Below are 19,057 nucleotides of genomic sequence, written 5' to 3' on the forward strand. Positions count from 1 at the left end.
GAAGCACATTGCTTGGCTCTTTCAGAATGTCACTTGGGGCCATTGGTGTCCCTCCCCCCGACCCCCAACAATTTACTCTTGGTAGAAAGCCTCAACTACCAACCAGCATGTCATCTGAAATATTACTGACGTGCCTCCTCCCAGCTGGTCTGGGGCAAGTTGTTAGCACTGAAGATGATCGGTTTAGATTTCAGCTGAAGGAGCGTGGAGATGAAGTTACAAGTTACTGAACACGAGGCAGGCATTTGAGGGCCGGTTCCTCAGTGGCCGCTCCAGGGCTGTCTGCGCACGCGCTCCCTGACCTTGCTGAATGCAGCTTTGCTAGGATGAAATAAATACGTCCCTAATTGTGTGTGATGCGGGAAAGCAATCCCGTAAGCATTAATTTGCCTGCGCCCAGAGTATGTGAGAAAGAGCTCGCCTGACATGTTTTTGTTTTCCATTAACACTTCTGTGATAAACAGCTTAGATGCACCGAGAAAAATTAATGAAACTATTGTAACAATTGTGCACGTGTAGGTAATTTATTAAGGACAATTAAAAAGCTTTAAAAATCATCCATGAGGCAAAATGAACAGGAAGCTGGTGTGTGGCGGGTTTTGGCAGGGAGCCTGCCCGTGGGTATGTGGAACAGGTTTCTCCTTCCATCTCCCTCACCCCCGTTAATAACAGGTTGGCAGGGAGTGTGGATTGCTGCTGTCGAAGCTGTTAACAGCAAGAACCCCATGCTGGCCCCCTGTTTTGTAAAGCCAGGGAGGTGTGGGGAAGGGTGACCCTATAAGACCCAGGCCAGCCTTCTGAGCACCACCCTACTTTGAACTTTTGTGGGACAGAGGTACACTTTCCCCTGGACGTTACCGCCAAGGGCTTTTTGCTCTAGGAAGGGGTGTTCATCTTCTTCTGGGTAACACTTGATTGTTTTTACAAGGACTGTAGTTTGTGTTGTCTCTGGAAACCTCAAAACCAGGTGAGGAGAAGAAAACGAAGCCTAGGAGTTAAGGGGGCATGGTCATGGTGTCATTATCCAGTTACTAGCTCATGACCTTGGGCTGACCTCTTTGTAAGGTCTGTGAGCTTCAGCTTCCTCATCTGCAAAGTGGGGTTGCTGGTAGGCTATCCCTCACAGGACTGGAGTAAGATCATACAAGATCATGCACGTAAAGTGCTTAGCATGCTATCTGACACATATGTGGTAAGGCTGAGTAAATGTTCAGCATTCCTCCTCATCATTATTGTTATAGTTAGCTGCCGTCGAGTCTCCCCCCGACTCATGTTGACCCCATGCACAGCGGAATGAAACGCTCCCAGTCCTCTGCCAGCCCCATGATCGGTTGCAGACTGGCCATTGCGATCTACAGGATTTTCATTGGCTGATCAGCACAGCTTCCTTCCTAGTGAGTCTTAGTCTGGAAATTCTGCTGAAATCTGTTCAGCATCATAGCAGCACAAAAGGAAGATGGGTGGTAGCTTCACATGAAGTGCATTGGCTAGGAATTGAACCTGGGTCTTCTGCACAGAAGGGAAGAATTCTACCACTGAACCACCACTGTCTCTCATCATTGTCAAGGACGTCACTGTTGTGTTGGCTGGGGTTGAAACCCACATATCTAATTCTGAGGACAGTGCTCTTTCTGTGATGTGCTAATACTTACCCACCCTGCACATCCTCCCAACATGGTTCTTGTTTCACCTGAGGACACAGTGATACCGTGTATGAGTGCACAGATGCCCTCAACCAGCCTACTCAAGGGTCTGGACGAGGCCGCTCTTCAGGACAGAGCTGCCATGTTTTCTTCTGGTTTGATCTCTGCCTCCAGCTCTTCTCCACTCCTGTCCTGGCTCCTTGCCCCAGAGTGATGGATTTTGGAATTTTCTCACATATGTAATGAACTGGGGTTACTAGGAATTTTTTTTTTCTTTTTAATTGGTTGGTGACCCAAGAAATCTCTAATCTCATAGACCAACAGTTTCTCAAAAATAGATACATTTAATAAAGTGAAACTCTGTTAGTGGGTGCTGTTGACCACTTTTTGGGGAGCTATCTTGGTTTTACTCTGTATTTCCTCAGACTTGATCATGGACACATGCGTTGTGTGTCCATTACAGACATATGGCTCTATTTGTAAGAAGCAATTTTTTAGTTCACTCACTGACTACAAAGGAAAATGAAATATTTTAGCTCAGATACATCAGACGTGACAGATTTTTTTCCCTTCCCGTGCTGCAAATGAACAGTGAAAAATTACTCACATTTGCTATTAAAAGCTATAGAGCCTGTAAAAAATGGTAAATTATAGAGACATTATCAAAGTTTATAGGCGCTAGAATTTGACCTTCAGCAAATTCAGCATTGGAGGGGAACACGGTTTTCTTTTCTTTCTTCAAAACGACAAATGAGAGGGAGGAGGAAGATTGATTTCCTTCTGTGGCAAAGAGGCAACTGGAAATGGCATTCCCCAGTTAGAAAAAAAAAAAAAACCCAAAAAACTCTGCTAAATTACAAAAAGTAGTTCGAAAAGTCCATTTTCTGGGAAAAAATTAAAACGTTACAGAGAAGCATAAGTCTCTGAACAAGTACCCCCCCTCCCCCACTTGGGTGTACCGTTTTGGTGAATATTCATGCACTGTTTCTTCTGTACATTTATATACTTTCCTGTATACTCAGAGAAAATAATATTGTTTTGTCTTCCTAGGCTTTCTACCTTCCCCAAACTTTTCACCTCTTCCTCTGCCCTTTCCTGGGAAGAAGGGGGAACTTGGAAGGGATGGCGCAGTTTTTTTTTTTTAAATAAAACATAGGGCTAAGCAGCTACCAAGTGGGGTAGTGGTGGTGGTTCTATTCTCTTTTGTAAGTTCTCCTTGGACTCAACTGAAGCTTGCTCTGTTGTTAAAAACCTGGGTTCAGATCAAGAGGATGGATGGTGCAAAGATGCAGATAAGTATCCAGAAGGAGCAAAGTGTTCGGGGCCAGTTGAGCTTCTTTTGCCATTAGCTAGATCCTAACACTCCTGAACCAAGAATGCTTGAAACTGTCTGCAAGACAGGAGGGTCCATCACGAGGTTTTGAGCATGTTTGGGGGGGGGGGGTGCGTGCACATGGGCATGCACTTAAGATAGGGGTTTTAGGAGACTCTGCTGTCTCCTGGGCAGGTAGTCCTGTCCTGCAAGGCAAAAACGAAATCCTTAGCTAATCAGCGGATGTGAGTAATGGCGTTTGAGGAAGGCACCTTCAAAGAACCGGTTGTTCTGAAACGGTGGGCTGATCTGCGCAAGGTGGGCTCCTGGGGATTTTCTGAGTAGAGTTACCTACATCCCACTCCGTCCTGTGATATTTCTGCAGCACCAGGTGTTAGCCTTTTTTTCCAAGAGCAGAGGGCTCCTAGCTGTTGCTGGATCTTCACTGAGAATAGCCTTCTAATCTCATCCTTGCCTGCTTATACCTCTGCTCAGAGGCCAGCAGAGAAAATTGCTTTGGTTCTTTGCTGTTGTGTGAGATTGAAGGTGAGAAGTTGAAGATGCAGGTGTGTAGGGAGGCACACATGTGATTTGGGAATGACAGTGTGATGGGCACAGCCATCTAGGCTGGCCAGCTTCCTTCTTCACATCCTTGTGAAGCTACAGTCTTTAAAACTCCTCACAGCTGCTGTCCAGTAGAGGCAGCTTGGGCCTTTCAGAAGGAGGGAAGAGACAGGATACCATCTGTCATCTCCATCAGTTAGCTGTCTGGTCACAAAAGTGAAGCCTTGGGGAAGAAGAGCATCAGGGGGTCAGCGACTGGGGCAAGGAGTTGTGACAGTGAGAAGCCCTGGCCCCTCCCAGCTTTGCTGATTATTACGTGAGTGACATCCTCTTCTCTTTCCTTTCTTGAAGAGTAGCCCTTCATGTCCCTCAATCCATCTGCCCTGAAGATGGGCACCTCTGGCCATACTCTCATTCATCAGCTTCTAGTTAAGAGACATAGTAGGGCTTCCAGCTTCAGACCTTATAAACGTCCACAGATGCTCAGTGGAGATGTATCCAGCTGGTGCCTAAACTTTACCACAGAAGGAAATAAGTATGTTTCCTTCCAGATGTGGCCGGAAGGGTCAGGCCGTCTTCACCATGGCCCTTTTTCTCCCTCACCAGGAGAATAAACCAGTTACCATGTAGTTGACTCTGACTCTTGATGACCCCATGTGTGTCAGAGTAGAACGGTGCCCCATAGGGTATTCAATGGCTGATTTTTCAGAAGTAGATCACCAGCTGTTTCTTCTGAGGTGCGCCTGGATGGACTTGAACCTCTAACCTTTTGGTTAGTAGCCAGGCACATTAGCCATTTGCACCACCCACGGACTCCACCAGGAGAATAGGGACCCTGTTCTCCAGAGAGGAAACAGATTACATGCTGTCAGCTAGAAGAAACCACAGAAAACCCTCTCCAGTCCTCACAAAGAGGGAGAGGCTTGCCCAGGGCCACCTCTCCCATGAGCAGCAGAGCCAGGACTAGAAAGCAGACCTTCCGCCTCCTGTCTCTGTGTGTCCCGCTCTGGTCCAGAGACCCTGACCTGTGCATCACAGACTCGAGGGGCAGCCACGTTATTGCAGTGATCTTCCCAGTCCATATGCTCATTTTCATTCCCTGTGGATTAGCGTAATTAAACATGGACTGTGTCCTCTGGACTTTAAAAAAAGAGAGAAAGGGAAGACATTGTACTTGAAAAGGCTTATCTCTAAAATGGTTCTAATTTGAAGAAGTAGGCCTGCTTTCTTTCACTTTTGCAGTTATAACAAGTGCCACCATTTATTTAACACCTCCAATCTGCCAGGCACGGAGTAAAGCGCTTTGCATGCATCCTCTTACCTGTTTCTCGTAACCACCCTGTTTCTTATACTGGATAGTGCTGTCATTATCCCTGTTTTACTGGTGAGGAATTGGAGGGGATCCTGTCCTGCCCCAAAGTCACACAGCCAAAAAGTTGTGGAACTGGGATTTGGATCCAGTGTCTAACCTGACATGGGAGAAGGAGTCCGCGTGGCAGATGTGGGACACAACCGTCTGACCGGGCCTGGCTGAGACCCCAGTCAGTTGGGCCTGACTGAGGGTCGTCAATACTGTGCTTGTAATCACTTCCCTGTAGTGTCATCCTTCTTGATTTTCAGGGTATCTCATGACAGTCCATGAGGCTTGCTGTCCCTCCTCTTGCTGTCCAGGTGGAGAACACCACAGGCTCCATTTGGAGGCTGGTAACGTGGGCTTGAGCTATATCCCTAAAACTCGCTGTGTGGTGGAGTCACTGGGCGCCTGATTTCCTTTGTTCATCTCAGCCTCATAGAGGGGCAAACCAAGAAGCTCGATTCCAGCATCGGGTCAGCAGCAAGGGCAACACAGGCGTCCCCCTCTGTAGAGTGCGTGTCCTGTCCGGGCACTCTTCCCTATTAGCTCATTAATTATCCCCACCTTGTTGTTATTGTCGTTGGTTGCTGTTGAGTCAGCTCTGACTTGTGGTGACCTCATGTGTTACAGAGTAGAACTGCTCCGTAGGGTTTTCAAGGCTGAGATGGTTTGGAAGTACATCACCAGGCCTGTTTTCCAAGGTGCCTGTGGTTTGAACTACCAACTTTTCAGTTAATACTTGAGTGCTTAGCCATTTGCACCACCCAAGGACTCCACATGCACATGAGGAAATGAAGGCACAGAGAGGTTAAGTGACTTGTCCGAGGTCACACAGCTGGGAAGTGGCAGAGCCAGGATCCACACTGAGGGTATCTGACTCCAGCTCTTTATGTTCATATCCAAAAGCACTAGTTGGATGAGCTCCTGTGATGAGCAGGAAGGGCTGCCTGGCCTTGAGTTCTCTTACTCAGCTGTTGTCTGCCAAGGCCAATACCCAGGGGGGACCCCCATTCACAGGAGGTAACCCCCAGTAAAAAAAACAGCCACCCAAAGGCTGACTGTTGAGGTGTCTCCCCCAAGGAGCTCTGTGGGATCTTGAGCAGACTTCCTTAAGGACGTTATTGAGCTGAAGGAGCCTTGGCCCAAGCCACTGTTAGTTCGTGTGTTTGGTGGCCACGGAGACAGCCAGGAACTATGGAGAATCAGACACCCTCCTTCACAGGTCAAGCTGATGTCATCTGTACGTTGTGGCCGTGTGCTTCCAGGCACCATTTTCAGTGGCAGTGAGAAGCGAGTGGTCCTAGCCAGCCTTGGCTTTCCTTAGAGCTGCCAGTGGCATGCTTTTTGAGATACGCTGCAACCTGGGTCTTTGGCTGTGAACTGTGGCCATGGGCTAGTGTGGTTCTTACCAGCCAAGTAGCCCATGTGGTTCTTGAACACATTACCAGTTGAAGCCAGCAGAATGGATAGTCCAGCACTATGGACCAGGAAGCAGAGTGTTAGTGGGGTTCCCTTTGGGGGATACACCTGATCTCTTAAGGGGGGCCCTGCCAGCCCACCGCACCTTCAGTGGAACTAGAAGACCTGGCTGTACCCTAATCCTGCCATTGCTAGTTGTATGACCTTGAGGCCAGGAAGTAACTTCTGAGAGCCTGGTTTCTCCACTGAGCTTGTCAAGCTCTTGTCAAGTGTCTAGCACATGTTCAGGCACAGAGGAGATGTTCAGTTGACTGAGTTTCTACCTCGAGCCTCTTCCTATGGCTCTGGGGCCTGTGTAGAGAGCTTCCTTTTCTTTTTCACTACAGCCAGCTGTCTATTGCTACTCCCATATGAAACTCTCTCTTTCTCTGGTAGCTTTGCACAAAAGATGGCTTTGTGGTCACCTCCTGTGTAATGCAGGGAATCCCCTGCCCCCCAACTTATACTCAGGCCGCTGTGGTCACGGTAGGTCCATTTGGCAGCAATAACAAGACTTGAAACAGGGGGCTTGAAACCATTGCTTATAAATTAGCGTGTTTTTCTCTCTCTTGCTTTTGTGAAAACCAACTTCCTGTACAGCCGCTTGTGTTTAAAAACCCTAAAACGGGGCAGGAAGGGGCGGCTCTCAGCCCCTGTCCGCTGCCGCTTGCCTGGTTCATGGGACCGTTATGAATTAAAGATTACAGCCGTTAGAGAGAGATCATCTTTAAACAAGCAGTTCCCTCTCCCCACATCCCCTGAGTGTTTAAGTTTTTTGTGTATAGTGAGTCCAAAACCAACAGAGATGTTCTTGAGAAATGTGGTGAGCGGGGACCTGAAACAGCAGGATAACGTGGGCAGCCCGGGAACAATGGGGGAGAGCCCAGGACTGGGTTTTTGAATTGTTGGCCTCCTGCTTGTATTCTCTGAAAAACAGGGCAGTGTGGAGTGCTCAGCAGAACCTGCTGCATGCTGATTTGCTGTGTGATCTTGGGGAAACTTTGGACTTGACCCCTCCTCAACACACACATGTGTGCACACATACATGTACTCACACATACATGTGCATGGGTTTGCACACGTACACACAGTCCCACCCCAACTGACGCCCGTGTGTGAGTGTTATGCACAAGCTGATGTCTGAAAGAGCTTTGGGCTCTTTGAACAAAGCTCTAAAGGTGAACTGGGGGAGAGGTCCAGTAGATGCATCCCCAGGAAGCTTTTTATTAAGTGCCTTTTCATTGCATATGAAGGTGGACCAGATGCCCAACAGAGCTGGCTCTGGTAGAACTCTTGCCTAAAGCAGACACTATGAGGATGAGGGATTTCCAGGCAGCAGAATGAAAGCATCAAAGGCGGCAGCCATTTAGTAACAGTAGCAATAGTAGTATTTCTGAGCTAGTTACCAGGGATACAAAGTTGTTGAAGAGCAACTCCTGCCCTTGATGGGGAGCTCCTGGTGCAGTGGGAAACACAGACAGGAAGGGATGAGCCTAGAGCACTTTTAGCCTGTTAATATCTCTAAGAGGGAGTGAAGGGGCCCTCGGCTGATTGCCTGTTTGGGAGATGGATCTCCAGAGCTAGGGTCTTAGTCAAGGGCCGAATCAAAGGCCATGGTCAAAAGCAAAATTGGGACTAAATCACAGGCCTGCTGACGTCAGATCAGGAAATCTTCACTGCCAGATGTCGACGTAGTTCCCAGGGCTGCATCATCTTAGTTTATTTTAGGCAAATGATTACCTTCTAGGTTATTCTCAACCATTTAAGCATCTTTGGCAGGAGGCTCATCTGAGCCTTCCAGGGCTCTTTGAGATGGAAACAAGGCATGCTCTTTTCCCACCCAAGTCATCTCCATCCACCCTGGGTCCTGTGGCTTTATTGGCATCTAACTTGGAAAGTTCCTGGCTGCGGAGAGAGGAGGGGGAAGAGGTTTGGCAGCATTGTATTCCATGGCTTAAAGGTTTTGGTTTTTTTTTTAATGATTTTTAAAAATTTTTATTTATTGTGCTTTAAGTGAAAGTTTACAAATCAAGTCAGTCTCTCATACAAAAATTTATCCTTGCTATGTAACCCTAGCTGCTCTCCCCCAAATGTGACAGCACACTCCTCCTCTTCGCCCTGTATTCCCCGTGTCCATTCAACCAGCTCCTGTCCCGCTCTGCCTTCTCATCTTGCCTCCAGACAGGAGCTGCCTGGCTTAGAGTTTTCATGTGTGGTCAGACTGACCACCCCTCTCTAATTCACCACTTCTCTGGGCAGAATTGGACTCTAGATGGAAAACTGGATATATTTTCCTAGGGCCAGGTTTCCCGAAGTCCTTGATAGGTAGGTGTTGGTCAGCACAAGGGCACTGTAGTCAACTGCAGAATTGAACCTTCCCCAAAAAGCAGAACTTCTCGGAGCCTTCACTCTACTAATACGTGTTCTGATTTTCCAAGAGGAGGTTAGGGAGAGACAGTGTTTCCTGAACTTATCTCAAGGAGGATCTCATAGGACTGTCTATCTCCTGGAACACTCCATGAAAAACTTTCTAGAAAGTCACTTCCTTTTTAGGGCTTCAGATTCCTCAGCTGAGAAGTGATAGAATGTTCTGTAACATCTGTATTACTCCTTTTTAAATTATTTTCCTCCTGTAGACCCTATATGAAAGAATATTTTTCCCTCTTAGAAACCAATTAAGAAATAAATTTTGGGAAGCCAGATGAATTCTGACTTGATAGGTTCAAAGACAGAGACGTGTGTGTATGTGTATTGTTGGATTGACACAGTGGCTGCAACAATGGGGTCAAGCATAATGATTTTGAGGACGGCGCAGGACCGGGCAGTGTTTATTGTTGTTGTAAATAGGGTCACTGTGAGTTGGAACCGATTTGACGGCACTTAACAGCAACTAACAACGACATACATGTGTGTACTTTTATGCATGTATTTATATGTATATGCATGTGTGTATTTATATTTAGGTATGCATGTATGTACATGTGTATGCATGTGAACATGTGTGTGTATCTTAAAGGCCTTCAGAGGTTTAGGGCAACCAGTGTTACCATGCTTTAGTCAAACGCAAAGGACTTTGGGTCAGTGTGTAATTTCTGATTGACTTTTAGAAGGAGGCAAAGTTTCCCTGCTGATATCTTTAGGAACACAAGGGTCATGATTGGGAGCCACTGGATGATAGGTAGATGGGGAGCCCCCCTGCAGCTCTGATCTTTTGCACGTTCCCTCTTTCTGAGTGATAAGCAAGAGGTCTGGCTGCCCAGCCCATAACTCAGGTTGGCTACCACATAACTCTAGAAAATAATTGGGCCCTTAATTGCTCCTAATGCTGTGTCTTGAGCTAGGCTTTGCTGTGTGGGGAGAGAGCCCTGTGCAGGCCATGGGAGGATAATTTGAGAATTCCCTTGCCTATCACTGCTTTGTGGTTGCCGGGCACCTGGCGAGTGTGGTGAGTTGTTTGCTTTGGGTAACTATGGCAGCTCCTTTTAATTGCCACCAAATAACTTTAGCCCAGTCTCCATGCTGGTTGTTTTCCTGCATCTCTCAGAAGAATGCCTACCGCTTTGTAAGAACTGGATAGAAGCTTAGCAGTGGCAAAGGCCTACGCTATTTAATATTTTCCTCCCCCTTTAATGAGCATGGAGCAAAACTTGGGTTTCAGAATATTTATGTGGCACAAAAGTTAAACCGTTTGTGGTATTTTGGGACTTGGGCTAAACATCCTTGTGATAGTTTAAAGACTGCTTTTGTATTAAACTTGGGTCGTTGTCAACTTTCTCTTCAAGTGCTCTCTGCTTCATTTTTTGGGCTGGAGTGGGAAAGGAGTGAGGTGAGAGGTGGTGGGAGATGGGCAGGTCATGCAAGGCTGTAGCCCACGTCCAGACTTTCTAGAAGGGCGGTAAGTGGCCTGGTGATGGAAAGGGAGAGGCTGTGCTCATTGGCTGTGGCTTTTGCTCCTCTGACGTCAGAGTGGTATGAGGCCCTGAACCTTTGGTCCCTGGCACCAGGTCCATAAATCTCCTGTGGTTCCCACGGAGAGGAGGACACGTTGAGCTTGATGTCATATGTTTGTTTATTCATTTATCCGTTCAGTAGGCAGTTACTGCACATGTACCAGGTGCAGACAACGGTAGGTACTGGAGATAGGAAACACAGTCCTGACCCTTGGGGACCTCATGGTGAGATAAAAACCCACTGTTGTTGAGTAGATTCTGACTCATAACGACCCTATAGGGCGGAATAGAACTGCCCCATAGGGTTTACAAGACTGTAAATCCTTACAGAAGCAGACTGCCACATTTTTCTTCCGCTGAGCAGCTGGTGGCTTTGAACCACTGACCTTTGGATTAGCAGCCCAGCACTTAACCACTGCACTGCCAGGGCTCCTTCATGGTGAGACAGAGTTGTACAAAACAAGTAGGTAAAGTCCAACATGATGTGTGCCATGGTAGAAGCTTGGACATGGCAGACGGGTCATACAGAGGAGGAAGGGTTAACTCAGAAGTGGAAGAGCATGCAGGGGTTGTGAGGCCTGAGCAGGTGTTTGGAAGACAAATGGGATCCACCAGGCAGAAAGGGGGTGATGAGGCCCCAGACGGAAGGAGCAGCACATACGAAGGCCTTTGGGGCTGGTAGGTACAGCGTGTGCATTTGGAGAACTACAAGCAATTTGCTCAGGCCTAAAACCACTTGCCATAGAGTCGACTCCAACTGATTTTTCAGAAGTAGCTTGGCAGGCCTTTCTTCCAAGGCGCTTCTAGATGGACTTGAACAGCCGAGCTTTATGTTAGCAGCTAGGTATGTTAACTGCACGTATAATCTGGAGTGTACAAAAGGGAGGTAAGGATGGTGGGTCCTGGGGCTGGGGGCGAGGGTGCTCTTGGCTGCGGAAACTTGTACTCTGTCCAGGAGGCAAGAGAGCAGTGGTTCCTTAGGCTTCACAGAGGAGGCAGTCAGGAGCTGTGATGAGAAGAGGGCTTTCTAGCAGAGGGTGGGGGCTGTGATCAGAAAGTTTAATTGCTGAAGGGGCGGGGTGTGTTCTAGGGAGGTGACAGGCTCTGGGTGGTGGGCCGGGCCAGTGCAAGGAACGTGCTTGGCAGAATGACAAGGGGAGGCGGGAAGCTGTGTGTCTTTTATGCCATGTTCACTTACAGGCGCTGTGAAATGCTGGGAATCTCTTTTCAGAGCGTGTACCCACCTTTTAGGAGCCTGGGTGGCACAAGCAGTTTGTGATAGGCTGCTAACCTAAAGGTTGGTGGTTTGACACTCCCTAACCGACCCCCCCCCCCAGAAAGACCTACCAAACTGCTTTTGTAAAGATTACAGCCAAGAAAACCCTATGGAGCTCAGTTTTACTGTGTCACATGGGGTCGCCATGAGTTGGGGGCCAACTTGACAACAGCCACCAACCACCACCACCCATCTTCTTGGGGGCTTCAGTGGCAAGTTTGATGAGAATGTCCTGGGGAACTGTGGCAGGGGCTGAGGGCTCCCCTCGTCTCAGTGCCTGTTTCCTCTGAAGGGTTGGGATTGGTGACTGTCCCCTCAGACCATCCCGTGGTGCTTGCTGGAGCACGTGCCCAGGGCCCCAGCTGACCGTGCCCTACCCTTGACCCAGTCAAGCAGCGAAAGGCACGGATCACAGGGAGGCAAAGCCGTCACCCACTCTTCTCAGATCCCTATACCGCCAGCACTCTGCCTGCTCCCCCAGGGCGCACGGTCATCCCAGGCAGCTGTTCTGTGGTAATTAGTCAACTCAAGCCTTACAGGTTCAATGACTCATTGTCTTAAATTTTAATAAGTACAGAAAAACAGAGTGCTGATTTATTAAAATTTAATCCTCCTAAGAGGTAGCTTCGGCTATGGGAAGGCACAGGGGCTGCCTGCTGCGTGTGAGGGGTGGAAGGAAGGAGAGAGACGGGAATGAGCAAGGAAGCAGGAACCTTCTCCTTCTCCAGGGCCCCCGCCTGCTGCCAGCACGGCAGTGCATGCACTGAACCCTTTCCTGCATCAAGGTCAGATTTTAAGAAGGACATGGTAGCTCTGTGCACGTATGCTCCTCTTTTTTTTTTTCCCCTTTCCTTTCTCTTCTCCTTCCCATCTGCTTCTGTTCCTCTCTTTTTACAGCTCCTCTTCTCTCCCTGACATCTTGTTTACTGTCTCTGTTCCCTCTTGCTCTGTATCACTTTTTTGCCATCTTTCTCTCCCCAGCCCCGTTTTAGCCCTTCCTGGTTCACCTTAGAAGCCTGGTAGCACAGTGGTTAAGCACTTGACTGCTAACTGAATGGTCAGCAGTTTGAATGCGCCTAGTGAGTGGCTCCTTAGGAGAAAAGACCAGGTGATCTATTCCCATAAAAATCGCAGCGTAGGAAACCCTGTGGGGAAGTTCTGCTCTGTCACGTAGGGTCACTGTGAGTTGGAATCGACTTGACAGCGCACAACACAACAACAACATGATTCACCTTCCTAGTTAGGCCGTACACACTGACCAGAAATGGCTGGGTGTCTTCCTGCATGTCCACCCCTCAGCACTCCCTTGCCCTCTGCAGCGGTGGGTATTGTGCCCAGTCCAACACCCAGAACATCCCACCACATGTCCTGCAGGTTCCCAAGCTGTTCTGAGACAAAACTTTTCGTCCTGGAGATTGAAGACGTTCCCTGTCCAAGGTTGAGCTCCAAGCAGGGGTTGTGTGGGCGGACACCGGAAAAAAGGTGTCCATGTGAGCCTGCAAGCTTGAGAGAGAATTTCCTCCTATTGATCAAAAAGCATTCCAGCGCAGGGCAGGGACATCCCCGGAATGAGCCTTGTCATTTAAAACATTTCCTCCTCAAAGGCAATCAATTTAGGCGGAAGTGCAGCGAAAGCCAAGTTGAAATTCAACAGCAAGGAGGGAATGTGGGCCCCCAAAGCATTATGGGCCATTAAATCTGTAATGTAGCGAAGGCCTCTGGGTAGCCTGAGTGTCTTCCTTCCTTGTTAATTGCAGGGATGCTGCAGCTTCATCCTGTCATACTCAGGGTCTTACCCACAAACACACACATTCCCAGGTGCTCCTCCCTTCCTTGTGTACTCGCATTGAGAGTGAAGGCTGGAAAGTAGCCAGGTGACCCCCCCCTTGGATATTTCTCTGCCTGCCTTTTTGTGGAGGCCGCAGAGCCCCCACACTTCAGCTCTCAGGATGAAGGAGCTGCAGCTTCATGGCAGTGAGCACCCCTTTGCCCACTTGCAGTTTGGTGGTGAACTCTAGACAGCATCCAGACGGACCCTTGGGTCTCTTTGCTCTCTCCCTTCCACTGGAACCATGGCCTGCTGAGTTCCCGAGGATGATGTGTTTCCATCTGGAGTGTGGAGCTGCATTGATGGGGACGGGGGGCTGGACCCTCCAGCCTTGTGTGTGTAGGAGTGGGGTGGTGGGCAGGGTGCTTAAGACGTTTGTCTGATTAGGATCGATAGTTTTGAAATGACTTGAAAAAAATCGATCTGGGGGAATTTCCAGTGTGAGTCAAACCTAGAGAATTCTCAGCGTTTTGAGAAAGGGCACCCCCTGTCAAGCCCTTCACCAATCCTTGTCTCTAAAATCTCCCCCCACCCTCAGCCAAGCTCTCTTCATTCCACTGAGGCTTGGGTTGTCCAGACCCTGACCACCACCACCCAGGCTGCTTTGGCCACCTTTTCCTGCAGCTTACCCTGCCTCTCCCTGAGCACTGCACTCACTTGACCATGCTGCAATCAGATCTTCCGTGTGCTCCCCGGTACTGCCCTTCCCAGTCCAGTCCAACTACCTTTCCCTCCTCCTCTCCGTGGATTCATTAGTGTGGACCCTCAGCTCCACCCTCCGGTCTGTCTTGGACCCAGACAACACGTCTGATGTGATCTGATTCCCCCTTCCTACCTAATCAGGCTGGACCCATCCTTCGGCACCAGTTCCGTTCACTCATCCTCCATGTTATCCAAACAGGACACCCCTCTTCTTTGTCATTTACTTGATACTTACTGAATTCTTAGGATGGAGCGCTCCATACAGAATAGATGATGTCCTGAATATCCTCTATTTTTGTCACTCCCACGGTGTCTACCTTGCCTCTTGTCCGTTTGGTTTGGTTCAGTTTAACAGACATATATGGTGTTCAGTAAATAGTTTCTGACTCAGAATGGTTATATCTCCTTGGTTATTATTTTGGGGGGTAGAGTGGGGAGTTGAGTAAGGAAGGAAGGAAAGAAGTGGCCTTGAGGTAGAAGAGCAGAAGTGCCTTCGCTGGGAAGTAGGAATGGAATAGAAGGAAAAACCAAACCAGTTACGGTAGGGTCAGTTCCTGCTCATGGCAACCCCATGTGTGTCAAAGAGTACGACTCTGCTCCGTAGGGTGTTCAGTGGCTGTGACCTTTCGGACATAGATTGCCAGGCCTTCCTTCTGAGACATCTCAACAGGCCACCATTCCTGAAAGGGTCAGATCTCAAGTCTGTAGTCAAATAGGGATAGAACATGATTAAACCGCTTCTCTGAGGAAGGAAGCAAGAAAGAAGACAGCTGATTTGTTGAATGGGTATTGGCCAGCCTTTTTAGCTGTAAGCAGGAGGTGGGATAGATAGCCCCCCTCCCACACCGGTGCCCTTTGTACAATTTTCTGGAGCCCCGGGAGGTACTATAGGCCACTCTGTTCCTGTCCGTTTCCCTTTTTCATGAGATTGATCCAGCAGGCAGCCTGTAGCATGTCCTGGCCCAGCTTGGCAGGAAGAAGCCTGACCTTGCCAAACGGCCTTTGGTCTGAGTTGCAAACAGTCCCTCTCCCTCGTTAGTGTGACCTAGCCCCCTGAACAGTGCCCACCTGGTGTGAGGTGCTATATACCAAATGCCTGGCCCTGCCCTTTGAGTGAGGGTACCTCTCGTTAAGTGGTATGGCTTCCTTGCTTCCCACCCCTCATATCCATCCTATCCACACTCTGGGAAATGCTTGTATCTTGGTCCACATTAGTATTTCCTGTAGACCAAAAAAGTTTTTTTGGAATGGATTACTAGAATAGTTTTAAGCGTATGACATTATTATTATCCTTTTCAAGTCGTGATGTTTCTATTTGACATGATTAGGGGACTTATTTTCAAGACTAAAATTAAAGCACAGAAGCATTTATTTAGATGAGAGCCAGCCCTTGGGCCACTTTACGGACTTTCTCAGTGGCACAGGTATCCCGGGCTCCTTTTTAAGAGGGAAAAATGGGGCTGATCTTGTTTGAGGTTTATTGGATCTATGTTCTTTCTTTACCATAAAATAATTTGCTCTTGATGCTAAATAATTATTGGACTTAGAGGCCCCTGGAGTGGGTGAATGAGGGGGAAGGAGAGAAAGGAGCCCGCATGTTGTGAGGGTCTATTATATGCCAGGTGTCATGCTAAGAACTCTACATCCATAATCCGCACTTTACCCCAAGCCCATGCAGGTGGGTAGGCGTTGTCCCACCCATAGAGGACAGAGACTACTAGTGTGCTGTAGGTAGTGGTGATGAGGCTATGACCCATGCGTTTTCTCCTCTCGTCTTTCGTTTTCTTTCTTTCTTTTCATGCTCCTTTGAGCCTGTATGGCCATCTTTTCCTGGAATCCCAGCCTTTTCTCTCTCACCTGTCTCTCATTCCTTTTCTCTACCTTTGTGGGGTTGGAGCGGCCCAGAAACTCAAGCCGTGCTTAGCAGACCATTGGCTTTTTTAAGGCCCTAGAATATCAAAGAATCTCACAGGCTTTTAGAGAACATTTGCTAAGCTCTGAGCCCAACAGAAGATTTCCAAAGTCTCCTAGGCAGCACGAAACTCTGGTGGCATAGTGGTTAAGAGCTATGGTTGCTAACCAAAAGGTCGGCATTTTGAATCCACCAGGCGCTTCTTGGAAACTCTGTGGGGAGTTTTGCTCTGCCCTACAGGGTCACCATGAGTCGGAATCGACTCTACAGCAATGGGTTTGGTTTTACTAGGTGGCAAACATGTTCATGACTTCTGAATCATAGGGTTGATTTGAAAAATTGGCACCTAGTGGCTTACCCAAAACCCACCCTTACAAAAAAAAAAACGGGGAATCAATTTCCTGAACTTGCACTGTCAGAGGGTGATGTGGGTATGCAGATGGCCTGTCCTCAGGTTGGCACATACTGCACCTCACTTAGGTGTTGCCCATTGTGGCCACAGAATTGGAGCCTCCCCTTTCCCCAGTGAGGGCAGAGGCTTTGTCACTATTCATTGCTCAATTTGGACCCAACATTTAGTGGCAGCAACCATGGGGAGACTTCTGGCTGGAATTTCTCCCCACTGGGGTTTTTTTTTTTGGCCTTCAAAAGGCCAGGGCCTGAGAATTCCTGAAAGATTAATGGGGTCTCAGTGGGTTCTTTACACTCGCTGGTAACCTTGCCTCTCCCAGGCCCGCTGTGGGTTTGTAGCATAATAGCTGCTCAGCAGCTGGTCTTTTGTATGCAAATATGACCTAAAGAAATGCGGGAGGCAATGGTCCATTGTTGCCGGAGACTGTGCGATTTCAAACAGACGCCCAGCTTTTCAAATATTCCAGACAGATATTGAAAATGTCAGCAGCAGGTTTCTCCCACGTACTTCTTGCTCATCTCTCTTTTCCTCTCTCCCTCCCCCCTGCCACCCACCCCACCATAAAATATAATCAAAAAGCTGGTAAATAATTTAAAGAACTGCCTCAAAGGATTTTCAGAGTAGAAAGAGACTACCTTCCTGGTTTAAGTTGGGAGAAACTGTTTTGATTTTTTTTTTCCCCCAAGATATTTAAAATATTCAGGAGTGTCCCACAGGGTCTTAAACTCATAAGTGTCTGCATTTTTCTCACTGTACTCTCATCCCCTCTTCTCTTTATTGGATTTTCTTTTTTGAAGGTAACTGTCAGCAACATTTAGGCCCAACTTTCAAATGAAAGTCATATTTGAGATACTGGTCTTAAGCTGAACCAAGCTAAGGTCTGTTTCATTCATCTGAGTTCTAGACTCCCTATTCTTTAATAACCAGGTGGCATGAATCAGCTGCTGTGACTTTCCAATCTATTTAACTCTTTTCAGAGGAGTCCTTTATCTTATGAGAAGGGAGCGATGTCTTTCTTGCCTGTGGAATAACTGCATACCTTCTTCCAGAAACGTAACCAGCCAGGACTGGACCTGCAGCCTCTACTGCTCACGTTGAGAAGAGAGGTGGTCAGGGCCTCCGGGTAGCCAGAAGCTTAGACTGGGATGAGAGTGCACAGACCTACCCAATCCCAGCTCCAGAGGACAGGCATTGCCCCTCCTGGAAGAGCTTTCATGTAGAAATGCATTTCAGTATCTCCCAGCAGTCTTGGGGTCAGGAGTCTGGCTGGCCTGTTGGAGATTATTGACACAGTACTGGGACATGGTAGGCTCTCAATAAGTATTGCATGGATGGATGGGTACATAGATGAATGGAAGGGAGGGAAGGTGGACAGATGGATGGAGTGAAGGACAGATGAAGGATGGATGGGTGGATGAAAGGAAGACAGATTGATGGAAAGTGGACAGATCAGATGATTGATAGATGCCTGAATAGATGGATATGCGATGTAATGCCAGATGGATAGAAGGAGGTGGTGAAGGGGAAGGGTGAATGGATAGAATGACAGATGAAGGAAGGATAGAAGGATGATAGGTACTTGGTTTCCCCTTTAATATTTGTTCTTTCTCGTTGTGGGCATTCCCGAGCATTCCTGGAGCCTGCTCCTACACAGAGGGAGAGGTGATCTAGGACACTGGTGCCAGAGGGTCCTGACTATGTCCTGTCCTCCTTGGCACTCATAGATGCTGCCCTCCCCCTACTCATGTAGGGTTTCTTGCTCATTAAAATGGTAGCATTGTACTTACACACATTTTATCCCCCCCCCCACACTGCCCCTTTCCTTTGAGATGGGAGCCGCACACTTTGGCTCATGGGTGGGGTATCTGGCAGTCCCTTGTCATGGAGCCAGATGTATCCTCTGGGTACAGCCAAGAAATGTCACCTCCTTGACACTGTGATCTGTTACCTAACATAGCTGCTTCAAGCCCAGCACTGTAAAACATAGTACTTAGCTTCTGGAGGCAGACAGAGATGCCTTTGAATCCTCGGGGCCACCACTTATACAACCTGTGTGACTTTAGACACGTTATGTAACCTCTCGGAGCCAGTGACATCACTAGAGTTGGTGTCACCCAGTGCGGTAACTCACGGTGTCAAGGCTCCCCCACCCCCTCCTGTACGAGATCATACAGAATCCTTAGTAACGTTTTTTTGTACTAACGTTACTTGTAAATCATAATTCACATATATCACTCTTTCTTTTCCTCTAATTACTATTTCATTCTCAAAAAAGTTATTGATATAGGTTCACAAATACTAATTACCACAATATTGTAGCTAAAACATCAGAAAATTTGACAAGATCAGCGACTAGAAAGACACTGGCAGCAACGAAAACAATAGCACTTTGCTAATGAAACCACGTGACTTGAAGCATCGTTGTAATTGAGTAATAATGACAGCTGTGACCAGAGCACATTAAAAGGTTCAAAAAGTAAATTAGCATAGAGTTTTAACTTTGTAGGTATATTGATACATATAAGCTGGGCTTACAAAAAATATATATTTTTGTTGTTATAAATAACTACAGGTGGGTTTTATAAAAAATAACACATTTCTTCTGAAACACTACACAAAAATTTTATAGTCAGTCATTTTGGTGTC

At 47.7% G+C, this 19,057-nt stretch overlaps 1 protein-coding gene across 5 annotated transcripts in view; it reads left to right on the forward strand.

Moving 5' to 3' along the window:
* The window catches only part of MSI2 (musashi RNA binding protein 2), a 472,007-nt gene that overhangs the window by 211,511 nt on the left and 241,439 nt on the right, over window positions 1-19,057 (forward strand). The window lies entirely within an intron of this gene.

The sequence above is a fragment of the Loxodonta africana genome, chromosome 18, assembly GCF_030014295.1.
Source record: "Loxodonta africana isolate mLoxAfr1 chromosome 18, mLoxAfr1.hap2, whole genome shotgun sequence".
NCBI lineage: Eukaryota > Metazoa > Chordata > Mammalia > Proboscidea > Elephantidae > Loxodonta > Loxodonta africana.